Raw genomic sequence first — 17,715 nt, forward strand, 5'->3', positions numbered from 1 at the left:
CCCATCAAAATTCGGTCGATGACCATTTCAAGTATCAAAATGTCGCTACGTGAATCGCGTGCTATATATTATGATTAAATTTGCAGAATATGCTCCAACTGGGGGCTCTGTCGCCGTCGTCTCCAGAGACCACCACAAAACAGACAGGATGGCATCCTCCTAACAAAGATCAACAACAGAATGCTACGGAAATGACATTTCCCCAACAAAAACGCTGGTTTCAGGTGAATCGTTCTCCCTAGCGAACAAATAAAATTGATAAGCAAAGCGCAAGTTTTGTCTTTACTCACATGAACAATGGGATATTGGCATCCGAGCCGGCGTGAAAGCTACGGGCCATCGAGCCGAACTACGACGCGGGTTTGATTCCGTCAGAAATGGATACGTAGGCGCCCGAGGATAAGGCTCAACCCACCATATATGCAATTTATGGGTCGATGACTAACGATGATAATTTGACACAACAGAAGCAAGAGTCAATCCCCGACGAAGTTTCAAGTATGATCTCTTCTTATGGCTGGCGAGCTTACATACGCAAGTCTAATAGACTCTAAACGACCCGCAGAATCCTCAGGTCGAGAGGGACCTGGAGTATACTTTGACTTTCGCCCTGTCCAAGCCTCAGTCAAAGTGGGGGCTCTGTAGATACCCATATCTGTCGATATTGGAATTTATAGAAAACCCGAAAAACACCCGATGATGATAGGACGCATGTATTTATTAGTTGTCATTGTCATTATTTGGGCTCGTTTTACGATGTGGAATGAGCGTTGTCGACGGAGTATTTTATTAATTTAAATGATATTTAAATTAAAGCTTTTTTAAGTGAATTCATTTTATTGTTTTAATTTGAATTTATTTCCTTAAATTTATTTTATTGAAAATAAAATATATTTTTTTGATTTGAAAAATCATTCATTTTAAATGTGCTATTTGATTTGAAAAATCGAATTTGAAAATTTAAAACTCTTTTCAACCACGCGTTTTGGAGCTCGATTTTAGCTCGGTTTTTGAGCCCGTTTTCTTTACGAGTTGGCACGAATCTCGAGTACACTAACCAACCTAGGCCTCTACCCATTCAACCCCAGTTCGAACCCCCATATCCAAACCCAAATCTCGTCCTAAACACTCCCCAACACAGCCCAATTCCTTCCTTTACCCGTGTTTGTATAGCCCATCGAAAGCCCTTCTAAACCGACTCAAACTTGGTCCAAACCTGCAACCCATCACCACCAACCCGTGCTCCACATTACCCACAACAACCCAGCACCTAGAACACCACAAAACCCATCCAATTCCCGTCCCAAATACTCCACAAACAGCCCGCAACACAAGCAGCCCCCCCTATTTTGCGCGCTCAATCCCGAGCCCAAAACCCGCTCCAAACAGCTACCAAACCCGTGCCCATTAACCCTACACCATACCCTAGTATCCTACCCATATTACCTTAGCTTAACCACCAAGAAAACCCCCATACAAACCCTAAAAACCCCACGAATTAGCTGATGGACAGCGGCTATGCGAAACAGCCCGATCGCTTGTTGCCCTACTTCTACCCTTCGAAACTCCTTATAAATACCCCCCCCCTTCACCATACATTCATTCCTCTAAGTTCTCCCCACAAAATACTGCAAATAACAACCATCAATCGTCCAAAAAAACCCTAAACTAAAGCCGTGACAGCCGCTCGAAAACAGGGACACAAATCGTGTTTTTGAGTTTCTGTCGTGGTCTTTGGCCATGATTCTCGTGCGCAAATCCCATTAAAGCTTCTGGTTTGTTTCCATATTCACAAAATTCAGTCTTTCTAGTTTCCAAAACATCTTTCGGTTTGAAAAATCGTTGAGAAACGAAGTCGTGGTGAGCGATTGAAAATCGCTGCTCAAGTCTGCCTTTTGAACGTGTTTGTTTCATGATTTCAAAATTCAATTTCAATTGTCTTCGTCGACGACGGCCCCTCGAGATAAAATATACGATCGATTACGACCCAAGACGGTGTCAACGATACATGTAGGTTGAGGGTGCATTAAAACTCCCTTCTCTCCTTTTTATTTCGTTTTTTTTATTGTTTATTTACTAACCATTGTCTAACATCGTCTAACTAATATCGAAACAAGAATAGTTTGAGTATGAGTTAAAGTACCATTCCGGCACCCGCGTTGACTTGAGATGGGAAAGAAATCCGCCATATCGGTCGGTCGTACACCCCGTCTCATTTACATATCCTCGTGTTGGAATAGGGCAATTTAATAAATCGAGTTTATTTAATTTACGTGTATTTATTTTTAACCATATAAAAATTGATTTTTTATGATTTTCCAGACCTATAATTTGTAATTTTAATTTAGGTAGATTTTCGTAATTTATTGCATTGATTTAGTATTTATTTTGTAATTAGCAATGTATTAATTCAAAACCCGCGCAGTGCACGGGTCAATTCTGACATATTTCGAAAATTTCAGATCCGTGCAGTGCACGGGTTTGTCCAGGTTTTGTGTTTTAATTTGGTTCCTTGTTTGACTCTGTTTGATTAATCCTTAGTTTAATTAGTTTATATTTTAGATTTTAATTTACTTTATTTATAATTTATATTGTATGTATGAGCTAACGACTAATGTTTGTTAATACATCTTATGCTAAGCGTAAGCCTTCCTATCCCTCTCTTTAGATGTGTTTTTCTAGTTTAATCAATGAACCTCACATGCTAAACCACTTCGACGAAGTTAAATGCATTTTAAACGACTTAGAATGAAATTCACATGATAGGATTTAAATTCAATGGTTGCATACGCATGTGATATCTTTCCGAAATAGCCATCTTTCACCTAGTAGAGACCGTTGTTGCAACAGGCGGGGTTGAGTGTTGTTTTAATGAAATTAAATTAACTTCCTAACACGTAAAGTCACACGAATTCAAATCTCTAAAATTGGTTTCTAAATTCCATTTAAAAATTTATTGGCGACTCTTTTAAAATTAAAAATGTTTTGAAAAAGCATTTGAGTGGAGCGTTTTTCCATGGTCCACAACTATCAATATCAATTAATCAATATCTATCTATCTATATTATTAAAGAAAACTTTTTTCGAGCAATATTAGAGTCTCCACCTTTTACAAACTACCTAGAATATAAAAAAAAAAAACTCACATAAAACTAAAAGATTTTTAGTTACAATTTGTAAAAAAATAATAAACATCAAATTTGACAATAGGTAGAATCATTTGTGCGTTAAAGAACTCTTGATATATTTATGCTAGAAAAAGAGGTTTAATATGACTCAAATATAACACATATCTTCAATGTTTTATATATATACTCAACGCTCTTACCACATAACTATTCATCTTCATCCTATTGTTTTCCTAATATGTAATCTTTTTTTTGTTCATAGAATTATATCGATTGGTTGATGATTTATAATAAATAAAAACTAGTTTTTGTGCTCGTGCAATGCACGGGACAGTCACTGACCTGGCAAAATGGGTCACACCCGAATGACCTGACCCGAAAAGGCTGACCCGAAACCCGAAAATGACCCGAACTTGCTTGACCCGAATACGACCCGGAATACGAATTGACCCAACCCAACCCGGCCCGAACATTGTCAGACCCAATGTTGACCCGACCCGAAGTGACCCAACCCGAAAAGACCCGACTCATAATTGACCTGATCCCAAATGACTTTAAGTGACCTAAATGACCCGAAACGACTAATATTAAGTCATATTAATATTATATATATCAAAATAAAGATTCATTGGTTATAACAATCTCTAATAAATAGGCAAAATAGTATCTATAAAATATAATTAAAAAGCTACCCTAAAATGACAAATAAATGCCACCCAGACAAAGCCACGTAGGATCCAAAAAGCCACCTAGATTAAAATTTAATGTGACGTGGCATATTTAAATGTAATGTTGCATATTTTTAATGTGAAATGGATTATCAATTTATTATTACATGACATCTATAAAATAAAATTAAAAACCTCCCCTAAAATGAGTAATAAACTCCACCTAGATAAAGCCACGTAGGACATTCTATGTAAACGTCAACCTCTAACTATTGACACGCAGACATGTTTTCCACTCACACCATCCTCTATCATCTATAAATATTATTAAAAGGGTAACCATTAAAGGCCACGTAGACCTGGACTAAATGTCCCCTTGGATTACGAAAATCCCACGTCACCACCTTAAAAGCCACGTAGACATTGACTAAATGTCACCTTGCATTACAAAAATCTCACGTCACCACCTTCACATACAGTGGACCTAGCTATCGTTGCCTACCCACAATCGACATATACCATGTTTGCCCGTCATTTCTTAACACCCCATTTCTTACTTTCTTAATCCCCTCTAATCTAGCTTCTTTTAGCCAACCCATGTGGATTTACTACCTACACAACCTCCAAAATATCATCTTCCCCCAATTTGACCTTCACACAGTTGTCGAAGATAGCCAGCTCAGAGAGTCTCCTCGACGCAGCCGTTGGTTTAGGATTCTATTCAGCCACAATGTGACATTAAAATAATTTATTGTGACACAACATTAATTTAATTCACTCATCTATACATACAATAATATAAAAAAAAAGTATGTAGAGCATCTAACTAAAGGACATGTGACATCATCTCATGCTAGCACTAAACTCTTTTTACTTATGCCTACATAAACTTTCATCTTCCATCTTTACCTATTGTTTAATTATGTATTTACATTAGTAGAAGTTCAAGAGAATGGAAAACTAATTAAGAACTCATTAATCACATAAGAATCTTTATATTAATTTGACAAATTTTAATCTCATAAATTCATATAATTAATTTACTCATTTTTATGTTTTAATATTGGGGAAGAGGAAGAGGCGTACCCAAACTTTAATGTCTTAAAATTTTTATAAATATACAAGTTTTCTCCCTCTTTCAATATCATATTCTCTTTGCCAATATTTTCGTTTATTAGTTTTTTTTTAATTAATATGTTTATATTTCCATATGCTAATTTAGGTTGGCGAAGTTATATTTATCATTTAAAATGTTTTAATTTCAATATAGTATGATTTTACAGTTCAATATATAATTTTTTTGTATTAATTAGTTTTTTTTTAAATTGGTGTATTGTAGATATGAGATTTTAAGTTACTAATAAAAGTGTTTGGATTTTCAGGTTTACTTGCCTCGAGAGTTTCGACACTTGCAACTAAGCATTTGATCCATTTGGCCCTCAATTAGGTTAATATTTTTGGTTTGATTAATTTGATTGCCACTAACAAATGCTAAATTTTGTGAGTTTCGTTTAAGTAGAAACATGTGCATACATTCATGTTAAGGTTCTACTTAAAATTCCATTGTAACAATGCGAAAGTGTAACAATTCTCAAACTATGATAACAAATGACTACATCAACTAAGGGTATTTTCTTATTATATATGTGAGAAATTAATTTAGGTGATGGTTTATGAGAAAAAGGATTACGCATCTGAGGTAGTACCTCAGACCTTGTAGTTTTTGAGCATATACAGATTTTTTCTGAGCATATTACCATATTTATAAATATGGTTTTTGAGCAATATTATATTTTTTTAGTATAATGTTTTAGTAAATGTGCTCAAAAACTTTATACTAAAGCAGAACTCAAAAACTTTAAAATAAAACTCAGAAAATAAACAATCACTACTACAGATACAGGCTATAACAACGGTCAAAAACCGTTGTTATATAAAAAAGCGGACGTTGTTAAAGCGTCCGTTGTAAAAGGTTTTAACAACGGTTGGTTTTCTTAAGGAAACCGTTGTGAAAAATATTAACAACGGTTTTAAGTATAAAAACCCGTTGTGGAAAGTGTGACTCAATTTTGGGGGGAAAGTTATAACAACCGGGTTGTTTGTAAATAACCGTTGTTGTTTGTTCTTAAAAAATAAAAAAAAATTAAATTAAATATTACTAGATGCATGTATAATTACGGCCCGTTAGAATTCCGATGCATGCAGAATATCCCTTAAATTAATTACCAACGGTTTTGAAAAAACTTATAAATGTGACTAGCTATAAATATTAAAGCATCCTTTACTAACATTCATTAATTGAAAAAACATGGCAATGAACCCTAATTTTATCAACAACGAAGAATGGCTTACACAAACGATTGAAGATGATGGGAAGGTTCTCGCCAAGCTTCCGCCGATCAACACCCATTAATCAAAGCATCCCTTGAACATCAACGGAATTATTGGATTAAGAGGCGTGAAGCGATCCGCTTGTCAACAAAGCCTCATCATCATCATCATCTTCATACCGTCATCGGCTGTTACTTTAACTTGGTGCAAACCCGAGAGATATGTTGAGTTGTACTCTTCCAACCTTATCTCCACATGCAAGTCGTGTCCTTGCATATATTCAATCTGTTATTGCAAAATATGAAGCCAATGACCCGGAAGTTAGCGGTATACCAGAGTGGCGTGATTGGTGGCGGGTTGAGAAGCGCTTTTTACGCTTAACCGGGGTTGTTCCTAAACTTATTATACATCTTTTGATTTCGATAATTGCTTTGTAATGTATTTGGTTTAAAATTAAATGAAATGATCATTTTGAAAGTGTTGAGTTATGCTTGTTTGATTTGCTTCCATTTTTTGAACTCCATAGATCGATCATCATCAAGATCCAGATTATTACGCCATCACTTTGTGCATATGAACGGACAATATGGAATGAGAAGAGTTAGTAATAAGATTTGAAGCGAAGATTGAGAGATATGATGATGCTGATTATGGCACAACTTCCTAACATATATATTAATTAAAAAACAACTCAACCCACACATTACTTAGTATAAATACATTGCATTATCTCAACTAACATGCATTTCCATTATCTCAATATATTCTCCAAATCCTAACTGCTAAAACAAACTCCAAATAAATTAACCCTCTCCTTAATCTTTCAAAACAAACTCCAAACTCCAACAAAATGAATGATATCATCCTTAAGACTCTTATTATGCTCGATCCGTACTGAAGGACGCCAAAGAAGATGGCTTGACGGAGACAAAGCAGCAATGCAATATATATGACGATATAGCAGATCTTTGAACGGAACCTAATGGTCGATAAAAACACATACATGGAAATGAAATAATTAGAAAAATAAAATAATGACGATGAAACAAACCTGATAATTACAGAACGTACGTAAAGAGACGATGAAATCAACAGTGACGGCGAGAAGATAAAGCGACGATGAGAAAGAGAGAAAGAGACGATGAGAAAGTGTGTCTTTTGTGTTTGTGTTTGGCCTTTCTTTGGGTTTGTGTTTGTGTATTAAGGTTTGTGTTTTGTGGCTGCAGCAGACTTGTGTTTGTGTGGTTTATAGTATGGAAGGTATTGACAACGGTTATTAAACAACAACCGTTGTGAAATATGTTTTAACAACGGTTGTAAAAAACACCCGTTGTTAAATAAGTTTTAACAACGGGTTTCAAAAATAACCGTTGTGATTACTTTTCACTAACTTTGCGCCAATTTTGCGCCAAATTATTAACAACGGTTGTTCATGTGTGACCCGTTGTTAAAACGAATAACAACGGTTTTTATAACCATACCCGTTGTAATTGATTTTAGTAAAATTCGCGCCATACTGTAGATACCTCATTTCTGCACCTCCCGCAAACCACCCGGTGATGATTGGGCCGCATGTTTGGTACGCGGAACGATTTGTGACAGTTCGTAATATTATCGTCAAGTGATTGCTCAAATATTAATGTCGACCTCTTAGTTGTCATCTACGTGCCGATGCGGCCGTTTTGGCAGTAATTAGAGTACATTTGGAGTCCGGGTCAAAAACCGTCTTCATTTCTTAAAACCGTCAAATCCCGAGTCAAAGTAATGGGCTTGTCAACCTAAGGTTAGGATGTCATAAAATGTTGAGATTATATCTCATTTTGAGTCTCATGTCACTTCATTAGGCTAAACTAAAAGTGCATTTCATTTAGCTAAAATGACAACCCAAACTTTAGGCCTATTTTACGAGGTCATAACGAGTTTTATGGGTCAGGCCTATTCCACATAAAGTTCTAGATCTTTCTTTTAGCTTTCCAACGCCACCGAAATCACCTTAATCCGAGTCTTGTAGAGAAAGTTATGCCTAAAATACGACAGGCTGTTAAACGCGCTTTTTTGCGCAGGAGGAACCCGCTGAGGAAAGGACGCAGCAGGTGATGCGCCTCTTCCAAGGGACGCAGCTCTGCTGCGCCTCTTCCTCAGGGCTTTCTTTTTGTCCAAGTTTCCGCGTTTAACCTAAGTCGGTTATTTCCGGATCTTTCTTTCCGTGTCCTAGTCTTACCATAATTCCGTCGTGTGATTACTATAAATAGGAGCCTTCGCTCCTCATATTTCTCACGCGAGTGTCCGCCCTTCTCTTCTCCCTTTGCATTCTAGACTTTGTTCTTACTTATTGGCGCCTACGTGCTTGAACTTTCGACCACGTAAGCTCGGATCTTTCCGGGTACCAGCCTCTCCGATGCATGACCGACCAATTTGACCAACTACACAATAATCAATCTAATTAATCAATTTGTTTCAATCGTTTTCCTCTTACGAGGGCACTTTCCTTGCATTCGCGTCGAGCATCACTAATCGATATCTTAGTTCTTCTCGTTTCGTCAACATGTAAGTCTGAGGGTGTATAATCCTTATTTATTTATTGTATTTTATCTTTTCGTATCATCAATTGTAAGGTTTACGTCGAAAATACCGTTAAAATCGATTTCTAAAACCCTTTGTTAAAACCTGTTTTGCGGATTTCCAGTAGATAACCATCGAGAAAGGACGCAAAGCAATCGCTCGCGCTCTTCGAAGGAGCGCGATTCTGCCGCACCTCTTCGTGAGGCTGCCGCAGTTCCTGCTTCCTTTCTTCTTCGCTTGTCCTCTGTAATTCGTATTCAAAATCTTTCTTTTGCTTGCTCGTTTGTCTATCCTTCGTCATGATGTCATAATAATTCCATATATGTTATAATCATCATTCATTCACATGTTTTAATTGTCATAAATCCGACTTAAATCCCTTTTAATCCATATTTGCGGGTTTTCGTCATTGAATTCAATTCCGGATTGTAGAGATTCAATTTATTCATATTGGGTCTCTGGAATTCGTCCTTGACATAGTTTAATCTGCCTTTTGTCATGTTCATCGCATATTCGTCATTAATCCGTTGCATCTAATGTTAGTTAATTGATTTCAATAGAGGACTCATTAATATTTATCACTTGTATCATTATTCCGTCATGTAATTAATCCGTTTGCATCCGTCTCATTCATGTTTTACTGTTTTCATGACCATCATTCATATGTAATAACCTATTAATCACTTCCATCCGAGTAAATAATTAAATTAATCCTTTAAATCACCAATCGACATTAACGGCTTGCAAATACGGCTTCACAGCCAGAACTGAGCCAAGGAACAGACGCAGCGTCTGCTGCGCCTATTCCCAAAAGACGCAGCTCTGCTGCGCCTGTTCCTGGCTGAGTTCTGTCCCTGAACTCCGTTTCTGCCTTGACCTAGTTTGTTTAGACTACATTTTAACTAACTATTAACCGTAATATCACGCTAATTCTGTTCGTTAATTTTGATTCTTTCTTTTGTCTCTTTTTCCCAAATTATCCGTTTTAAAGGTATTTTCAACATAAATCGTCTATTCCATTGTAATTAATGTAATTTTCATTATTGTAATTTATAATTATTGTATTTCTTTTATCATTTGTATGTTCTCACATGTAAATCAACATTAAATCCTGCTTCGACCCAATTGTATGCTAATTATGTGTGTCAACCGACTTAGTATTAATCTTCACATGCTAGGATTAAAACGTTGGATGTTGCATTGCATGCATATAATCGACGATATATCAAGTACGAATAACTTCCCTAATCATTAGTAGAGGCCGCTATCGAGGCGGGCGGGATTAGGTGTTCGATCAAAAGAGCTTCCTAATACGTACCCTCACCCCTTACTCCAGATCTCCGTGAGCACCCGTGTTCATTGGCATCCACGAGAGTCATTCTAGACATAGAATGCTAAGGGTAACGATTGCTTAGTGTTCATGTCACTACTTTGTGTCTTGACATGACACGAGGTATTCGAACGGTTCCAATTTCCCATAAAAATTGGTGGCGACTCCATACAAAATGCAAACGCTTGTTTCGTTTCTCACCAAGCGCCCCCGTGGGCGGCCCGCTGTCTACAGTTTGGCGACTCTGCTGGGGATTATACACTTACGTGTAGCCAAGGGTGAAACTTGAACAAGGTTAGGGAATAATTTGTACAAGACAATTGTCGGTTTTCATAACTCGGTCTTCCTAGACCGTTTTTATTCGGCCTTCCTAGGCCCAACCCAACCCATTCGACCAATCGTCCCGTCTAAACGGTCCTAATTTTTATTTGGGCCTAAGGATGGATAGCGATTGACGTCATCCATACCATGATGCTTACTCTTGTTTGTATCAAGGGCCTTCACTACTTGAGGAAATGGACTAGGAATCGGCCTTACTCTTGTTTGGCACGAGCCTCTCCACAGACTTCGGGTTTGATTGTTCGGTATGGCAACCCACCCTTTAAACCAAAACCCTTTTAAATGCACTCAGCATCCCGTTATAATGCTTGTATAATGTTTGTATCATATGTGATCACCATTTTCTAAACGAAACCATGACGATTTCCGTAAAATTAAAACCTCTTTTTAAAACGTAAATATTTTCGAGAAAAGGCAAAACAAAGTCCAAACTCTGTCCGTATGTCGAGTCAAACTTCGGGCCTAAAACCCATTTCAAAATCCGTGCAAAAAAAAAAAAAAAACCCCGTCAAAAACAAAAAAAACCCAAAAAATAAAAAAACGAAAAAAAAAAAAAAAGTCCGAAAAAAAAAAAGGTCTGAAAAAAAAAAAATCCAAAAAAAAAACAAAAAACGTTTTATTCAAAAAAATTTCAACCCTTGTAAATGTAAATGTGTAAATTCAATTGGGCTAAGTTAGAGTCAAAGTTCAAACGGACTGTGTCCTAGTCCGAACTCTGTCAAGTCATAAACCCGCTTTCCTTTACATTTTTGGGTCTTCGAGTCAAGTCCTAAGGCGTCACGCCGTCATTTTGGACCCCCTACCCCAATTCAGTTAGGATCTAAACACTCGAGTCACACGCTCAACACACGAGTCTCAATGGGCCTCATATTTGAGTCTAAACTACAACAGTCTTCTTAACACCTATAAGCAAACCTCGAGTCCAGAATCAACACGTGTCTTCAATCCCGTCAATAAGGTCAACTATATAAATGTCGCTCCATCAAAGTCAACACTCGAGTCTAAAATTAAAGTCAAGCACCATGAATTCAAACACGAGAAGTCGCTCACGACATTTCACGAGTTCACAAGTCAAGTCTAGATGTGTCATCTTATCCCTTCCTTTATTTGTTGCCTTAGTATGCGTGATCCCATGTCGAATCGAGTTGTGATGCGTGTCATTTCTGTCGAGTAGGAATCCATCAAGTTCTCAATCAATCAAAGGTCACGAAGCGGTTCAAGCCACAATCACCATGTCTCTCCAAGACATTTATGCCATGGTCCTACGAGTTCAAGCTACAGTGGAAAATTTGAGCATTCGCGTCCTCACCCTTGAAAACGGAATGGTGGAAAAGAACACACCACCTGGAGAAACCTCTAGTCTAGGTCATCCAAAGCTTACCTCTTGCAATAACCATCGTCCTAGAAAGCCGAAAACAGCTGAAAGGAAACCTGGGAGGCATCAAAGGGTGCTTACCGATTTAGGCATGTCTTATGCCGATGCTTTGAAGAGACTTTCTGCCCAAGGTAAGCTACATCCGATAGGTCCGACTCCGGATCCACCTTTAGAGAAACAAGTGAACCTCGGAAGGGCAACAAATCGCTTATATCACCAAGGTAGAGGCCATGGTATTGAAGAGTGTTTTCTCTTGAAACACACCATTCAGGATATGATCGAGGATGGCAAGCTTCCAATGCCACCATTTGTGGAGCAATTCGATGGGACCGACCCTCCTGGGTCTAATAGCACTAAATACGATGAAGGATCGTTCCTAGATATTTCTCATCTTCTCAAACCTCGTGATGACAAAGAAGTCAAAGCACCAAAGCAGGACGATGTCCAAAGTGGAATGCTCATGCTTTCCAAGATAGAGGGAGCCATTGATACTCTAAACTCCCGGCTTTCCAACATGGGGAATCAATTTGCTGAAATGGATAAGAAGCTTGAGACCCAATCTTTCAAGATGAAGAATGTCCAGACAAACCCTCAACCTCATGGGCTCGAGGAGAAAACAAAAAGTGAGCGATCTATTCCTAGTTCTTCTCATCCAGGAGTCAAAATAGGCAACCTCATGGAGCCTTCACAAAGAAATCTAACAACTCTCCCCGGGTCATTCACGAGTCTAGGCATACCTTATGCCCTAGCCTTAAACAAATTATCCTCTCTAGGTCTTCTTCAACCAATAGGGCCTACTCCAGACCCGGAGAGGAGGTCTAGGTTTTGGGATGGCAACTCGTATTGTCAATACCATAGGGGTAGGGGGCATGATACCGAAGATTGCTATAAGCTCAAGAATGTCATAAAAGATGAGATTGAGGATGGTAGGATTCCTGTCTCACTCCTAAAATGTTTGGGTACAGAAGTTAAGCGGTCTTATAGGGAGTTCAACATCGCAGATGATCAAGAAGATGAGCGATCCACCAATCATTTGGTGAAAAGAAGGAAAACAGACTCACAGGTACCCAACAATCAAACAATCTACATTACCGACGTAAAGATTATAGAACCTTCACCAGAAAGAGGAACTCGGCATTCAAGGTCATACTCCAATTTAGGCATGCCTTATACGGTAGCCTTTAAAAGACTCTTTGCCAAAGGACTGATCCAACCAATCGGTCCAACCCCAGACCCTAGATACGAGAGGAGAGGTCGCTTCTGGGACGGTTCTCAATATTGCTTATTCCATAGGGGTAATGGACACGACACTGAAGAATGCTCCAAACTCAAATATACCATCCACTATATGCTCGATCACGGCAAGATATCTTTATCGACCCTCGATCCGTTAAGAGAAAAGAATGACCCTCATGGGTGTCTTACTCTTCAAAGACAGGAAGGTCTCTTGGGTCTTTACCCTTCTAGTATTCCCAATGATGAGGACAAGGTGTTCAAATGGGTGAATGCTCAAAGTCAGATGTCAAAGCCAGCTGCTGGAAGAGAAAATGTTCAAGCAGGGGCCGATGATTACGAGTCTAGATCTGAAATCGAGTCAAAGTCCGAGTCCGAGTCCGAGTCTTAGGCTTTCTATCCCATAATTTTGTTCTAGTATCTTTCTTCGTGTCCATTTTCATTCCTAGTGACAACCTGGGGGCTGTCCCACGAGTCACATGTCTTCTCGAGTCTATGTTAAATATATTCATTTCAATAAAAGCACAATTTTCAATCCACATATTCTATCATATCTCTTCCTCTACCCTTTTCCTGTGACAACAAGAATTGGTTTGAGACATTTTTTAAAATGACAACAACCACACGTTCCAAGTCGATGTGAGTACACTTAAATGATGTTCCATTCTAAGTTGTAGAGGACCTGAAACTCCGTGTTCTTTTCTTACCTATTCCATGTCTGGCAATAGAAACCACAATATAACCCTAGTCTAGGACGAGCATATCTCAAGAGATTCTAGGACGAATCCAGACCATCTCCCTTATTAACGATCCATGACGGAAGGCAAGCCCATTCCCCACAATAAACAACCCGTGTTACTAAAAGACCAACCCGTTTCACACCAAAGGTGCTAGTCTGACCCAAATCCATCCAAGACGATACGAGCCATGATGAAAGACAAAAAGGTCAATCAAGAGAAACTGAGGTCAATATTCAAGGCCGTAGTTATGCCTATAGCCCAAGACAAAAGAGTCAAAAGAAGAAGGCTCAATCAAGCAAGTCAAGTCAATATCCAAAGTCAATGTTATCTTCAAAAAAAAAAAAAACTTGAATCAAGAATCTGAGCAAAAGCCGAGATATATTCCAGACCGAGAATCCGAGTCTGAATCAAGAACAAGCCTGGAATCAAATGTTATACAGAATACTCCTGAAGTCTATATAGAATCAAGTTACAGTATAGAATCAAGACATCAATAAAGATGGTTATCTAGCACCCTCACTTAGCATCGCACACCCTAAGTCCTTTCCGAGACCGTTACCAGGGAGATAGTTAGGAATTTTGAGAATCCTCACAAGCTCGTCAAACATACCCATCCTTTAGGGCCAAGACATGGAAGCTTGATCCCACGTCATTTTAACCCACCTTTATGTGCTCAGGCTACGTCAAGCCAAGAGACTCCATTTCCAAGCCACATTACAAGCCATAATCCCATCAAGCCTTAACTCCACAAAATCAAGCTCCAGAGATTTGTTCATCAAAGCCTATTATTACCGAGCTCCACATTCCAAATATCCAATCCAGTTTCACCTTGACCCAGACACGGAGTCTTCAAATACTTTGCTACCTAGAACAGGACATACCCATATCATCCTTAGGGTCCACTCTAAGTGTGCTCACACGACAAGGAAATTTTTTACAAAATTAATTATACCTCTTTGGTCTATGATCAGAGGGAGTTATCTCAAATCGATTCTTCGAGTCACCAAAGGAAAATACCCTTGTGACCCATGCACTTTAAGGCCCTAACAACATAAGCTTAGGCACACACTTGAACTACGAGCATGGTTTGATTTCACTTTTTCAGGTGGATACGTAGGCAGTCCTTTCTTACACAAGAAGGATACAACCACAACACCCAAACAAAATTAACCAAACCTCAGAACTACGATCTGGTTTGATTTCACTCCACGTGAATACGTAGGCAATCCTCAAGGACACAACCATCCCAACTTTCAATCTCAATTATCATACCATCAACGTTCAACTTTCAATTCTCAACTATCACAATTTTCAACCTTCCGACCTCAATTAACATCCCTTCCACAAACAACACCTCTATGCCGGGGGCTCCTTATTGTCGCCCAGTCTCTTTTTACCAAAGTCCAGAGTCATCTTCTCATCCTGGGGGCTTCTCTTCCAAGATGCCACCCTTCCTTTATTCCTTTGAGTCTAGCTAGTGCTCGGTCCGGACAATGACAAAGATCTTAGATCAATTCTCCAAGTCATCGTGCCTCAAGAGGGGTCTCTTTTACAGCAAATGGTGGTGAAAGAAGTCCTAGTAGACAGATGATCTATGGCTCATGCCTTGCCTTTATATGCCTTCATCATTCTTGCAATTATTATACCTTTGGAACTGATACGCATTGTCACCCACACTTGGCTAGGGGTTGCGCATACTTAAACGAAGTCTGTCAAAGTCATCCCTGTGTCGCGTCAAACCTAAGTCTATATTTTGCGTCCATATAAGGTCTGTGTCATGACAAGCCCTATGTCTAAAGCCCATTGAATATGCATAACGTATTACAAATGACAAATTTCCTTTACACAAGTTTTAAACAACTTTTATAAAGAAACGCCTTTTGCAAAGCCTATGTGTTTCCTCATTCGAGGTCCATGTGATAATTGCTTACGTGCATATGTGTTTATGTTCTATTTGTATATTAGATTGCATTCTTGTGTGGCTAATATCCATGCAGGTAAGTATCAGAAGCAGTGCTCGCTCCGACTGGGGGCTTCACCCAAGTCTTCATTCTCCCAAATAAGAAGCGATATTTTGCGATATTGCTCACTCAAGATTTCTTCCATGACGATCAAGATGTTCCTAGTCGTCAAAATATTCGTCCCAAATAAGCAAAGATTTTTGCGATTGCTCACTCAAGATTTCTTCCATGGCGATCAAGATGTTCCTAATCGTCAATATATTCCCCAACAAGAGTTCGCTTGAGACCGACGCAAGCAGATTCAACCTCAAATTTTTGCCAGAGTTTGCTTGTGACCGACGCAAGCAGATTCTCCAGCAGTTTCTACCGACGTCCTGCTACCCTCAATATTATTGTTTCCTCACGGAGTTCGGCAAAGGTGTTGTTCTCCAGAAGTTCCCAAACCAGCGCCTCCTTCCTTAGGTTCGTAAACCCAAAGTTAGGATTCTTACCCCCTAGATTCTTAGTTCCCAGCGCCTCCTTTAGGTTCGTAAACCTTTAAGCTCCCATTCCCAACGTCCTTAGGTTCATAAACCCATAAATCCTTTTAGAGTTCCCATGCCTCAGAAAGCTTAAGTGCATGCATTCAAAACAAGAATTAGTAACCCAGTAAGTTCCTAAACTTAACCCTAGGATCCCAAATCCTCTTAGGTTCACAATCCTTTAAGTTCTCATACAAGCCTTTCATATACCCAGGTTCATACACCCAACTCTTTAGGTAACCCTTTTCAGGATAAACCCTTCAGATCTTTCAGAAACTTACCTTAATCCTTCAGATAATTCCTTAGATAACCTTTCATGATAGTCCTTCCTTCAGCTTTATCCCTTCAAGATAATCCTTCATATATTTATCCTTTCAATAACCTTCAAATAACCCCTTTTCAGTTAAGTCCCCTTTCAGTCCTTCAGCCTTCCCTTTAGTGAGAGATAGCCTTCAGAGTTAGCCTTCAGAAGTGTTAAGAGATTCCTTCAGGATCATTGTGACCCCCTAATGCCTTCAGACACCGAGTTATCTTCAGACCAAAGAGTTTTGCCGAAGCGTCTTCAGTTCCGTTTCACCCAGGGGTATCTCAGGTATGGTCTCTTCTTATGGCTGGCGAGCCTCCTTACGTAGTCTAATGGACTTTAAACGACCCTCCCCGATAGTCGACAGACTCTAAAATGTTCCCGACGACAGGTCCTTGGTTCAGACCCCTTGAGCCGCCTCGCGTCGCCATAGTCGTCAGGTTGTAATCTTCGATTGACCTGATGGCAATACTTTGACTTTCGCCTTGTCCAAGCCTCAGTCAAAGTGGGGGCTCTGTAGATACCTCATTTCTGCACCTCCCGCAAACCACCCGGTGATGATTGGGCCGCATGTTTGGTACGCGGAACGATTTGTGATGGTTCGTAAGATTATCGTCAAGTGATTGCTCAAATATTAATGTCGACCTCTTAGTTGTCATCTACGTGCCGATATGGTCGTTTTGGCAGTAATTAGAGTACATTTGGAGTCCGGGTCAAAAACCGTCTTCATTTCTTAAAACCGTCAAATCCCGAGTCAAAGTAATGGGCTTGTCTACCTAAGGTTAGGATGTCATAAAATGTTGAGATTATATCTCATTTTGAGTCTCATGTCACTTCATTAGGCTAAACTAAAAGTTTACATTACAAAATGTGCATTTCATTTAGCTAAAATGACAACCCAAACTTTAGGCCTATTTTACGAGGTCATAACGAGTTTTATGGGTCAGGCCTATTCCACATAAAGTTCTAGATCTTTCTTTTAGCTTTCCAACGCCACCGAAATCACCTTAATCCGAGTCTTGTAGAGAAAGTTATGCCTAAAATACGACAGGTTGTTAAACGCGCTTTCTTGCGCAGGAGGAACCCGCTGAGGAAAGGACGCAGCAGGTGATGCGCCTCTTCCAAGGGACGCAGCTCTGCTGCGCCTCTTCCTCAGGGCTTTCTTTTTGTCCAAGTTTCCGCGTTTAACCTAAGTCGGTTATTTCCGGATCTTTCTTTCCGTG

The sequence above is a fragment of the Silene latifolia genome, chromosome 1 (genome assembly GCF_048544455.1).
Source record: "Silene latifolia isolate original U9 population chromosome 1, ASM4854445v1, whole genome shotgun sequence".
Classification (NCBI taxonomy): Eukaryota; Viridiplantae; Streptophyta; class Magnoliopsida; order Caryophyllales; family Caryophyllaceae; genus Silene; species Silene latifolia.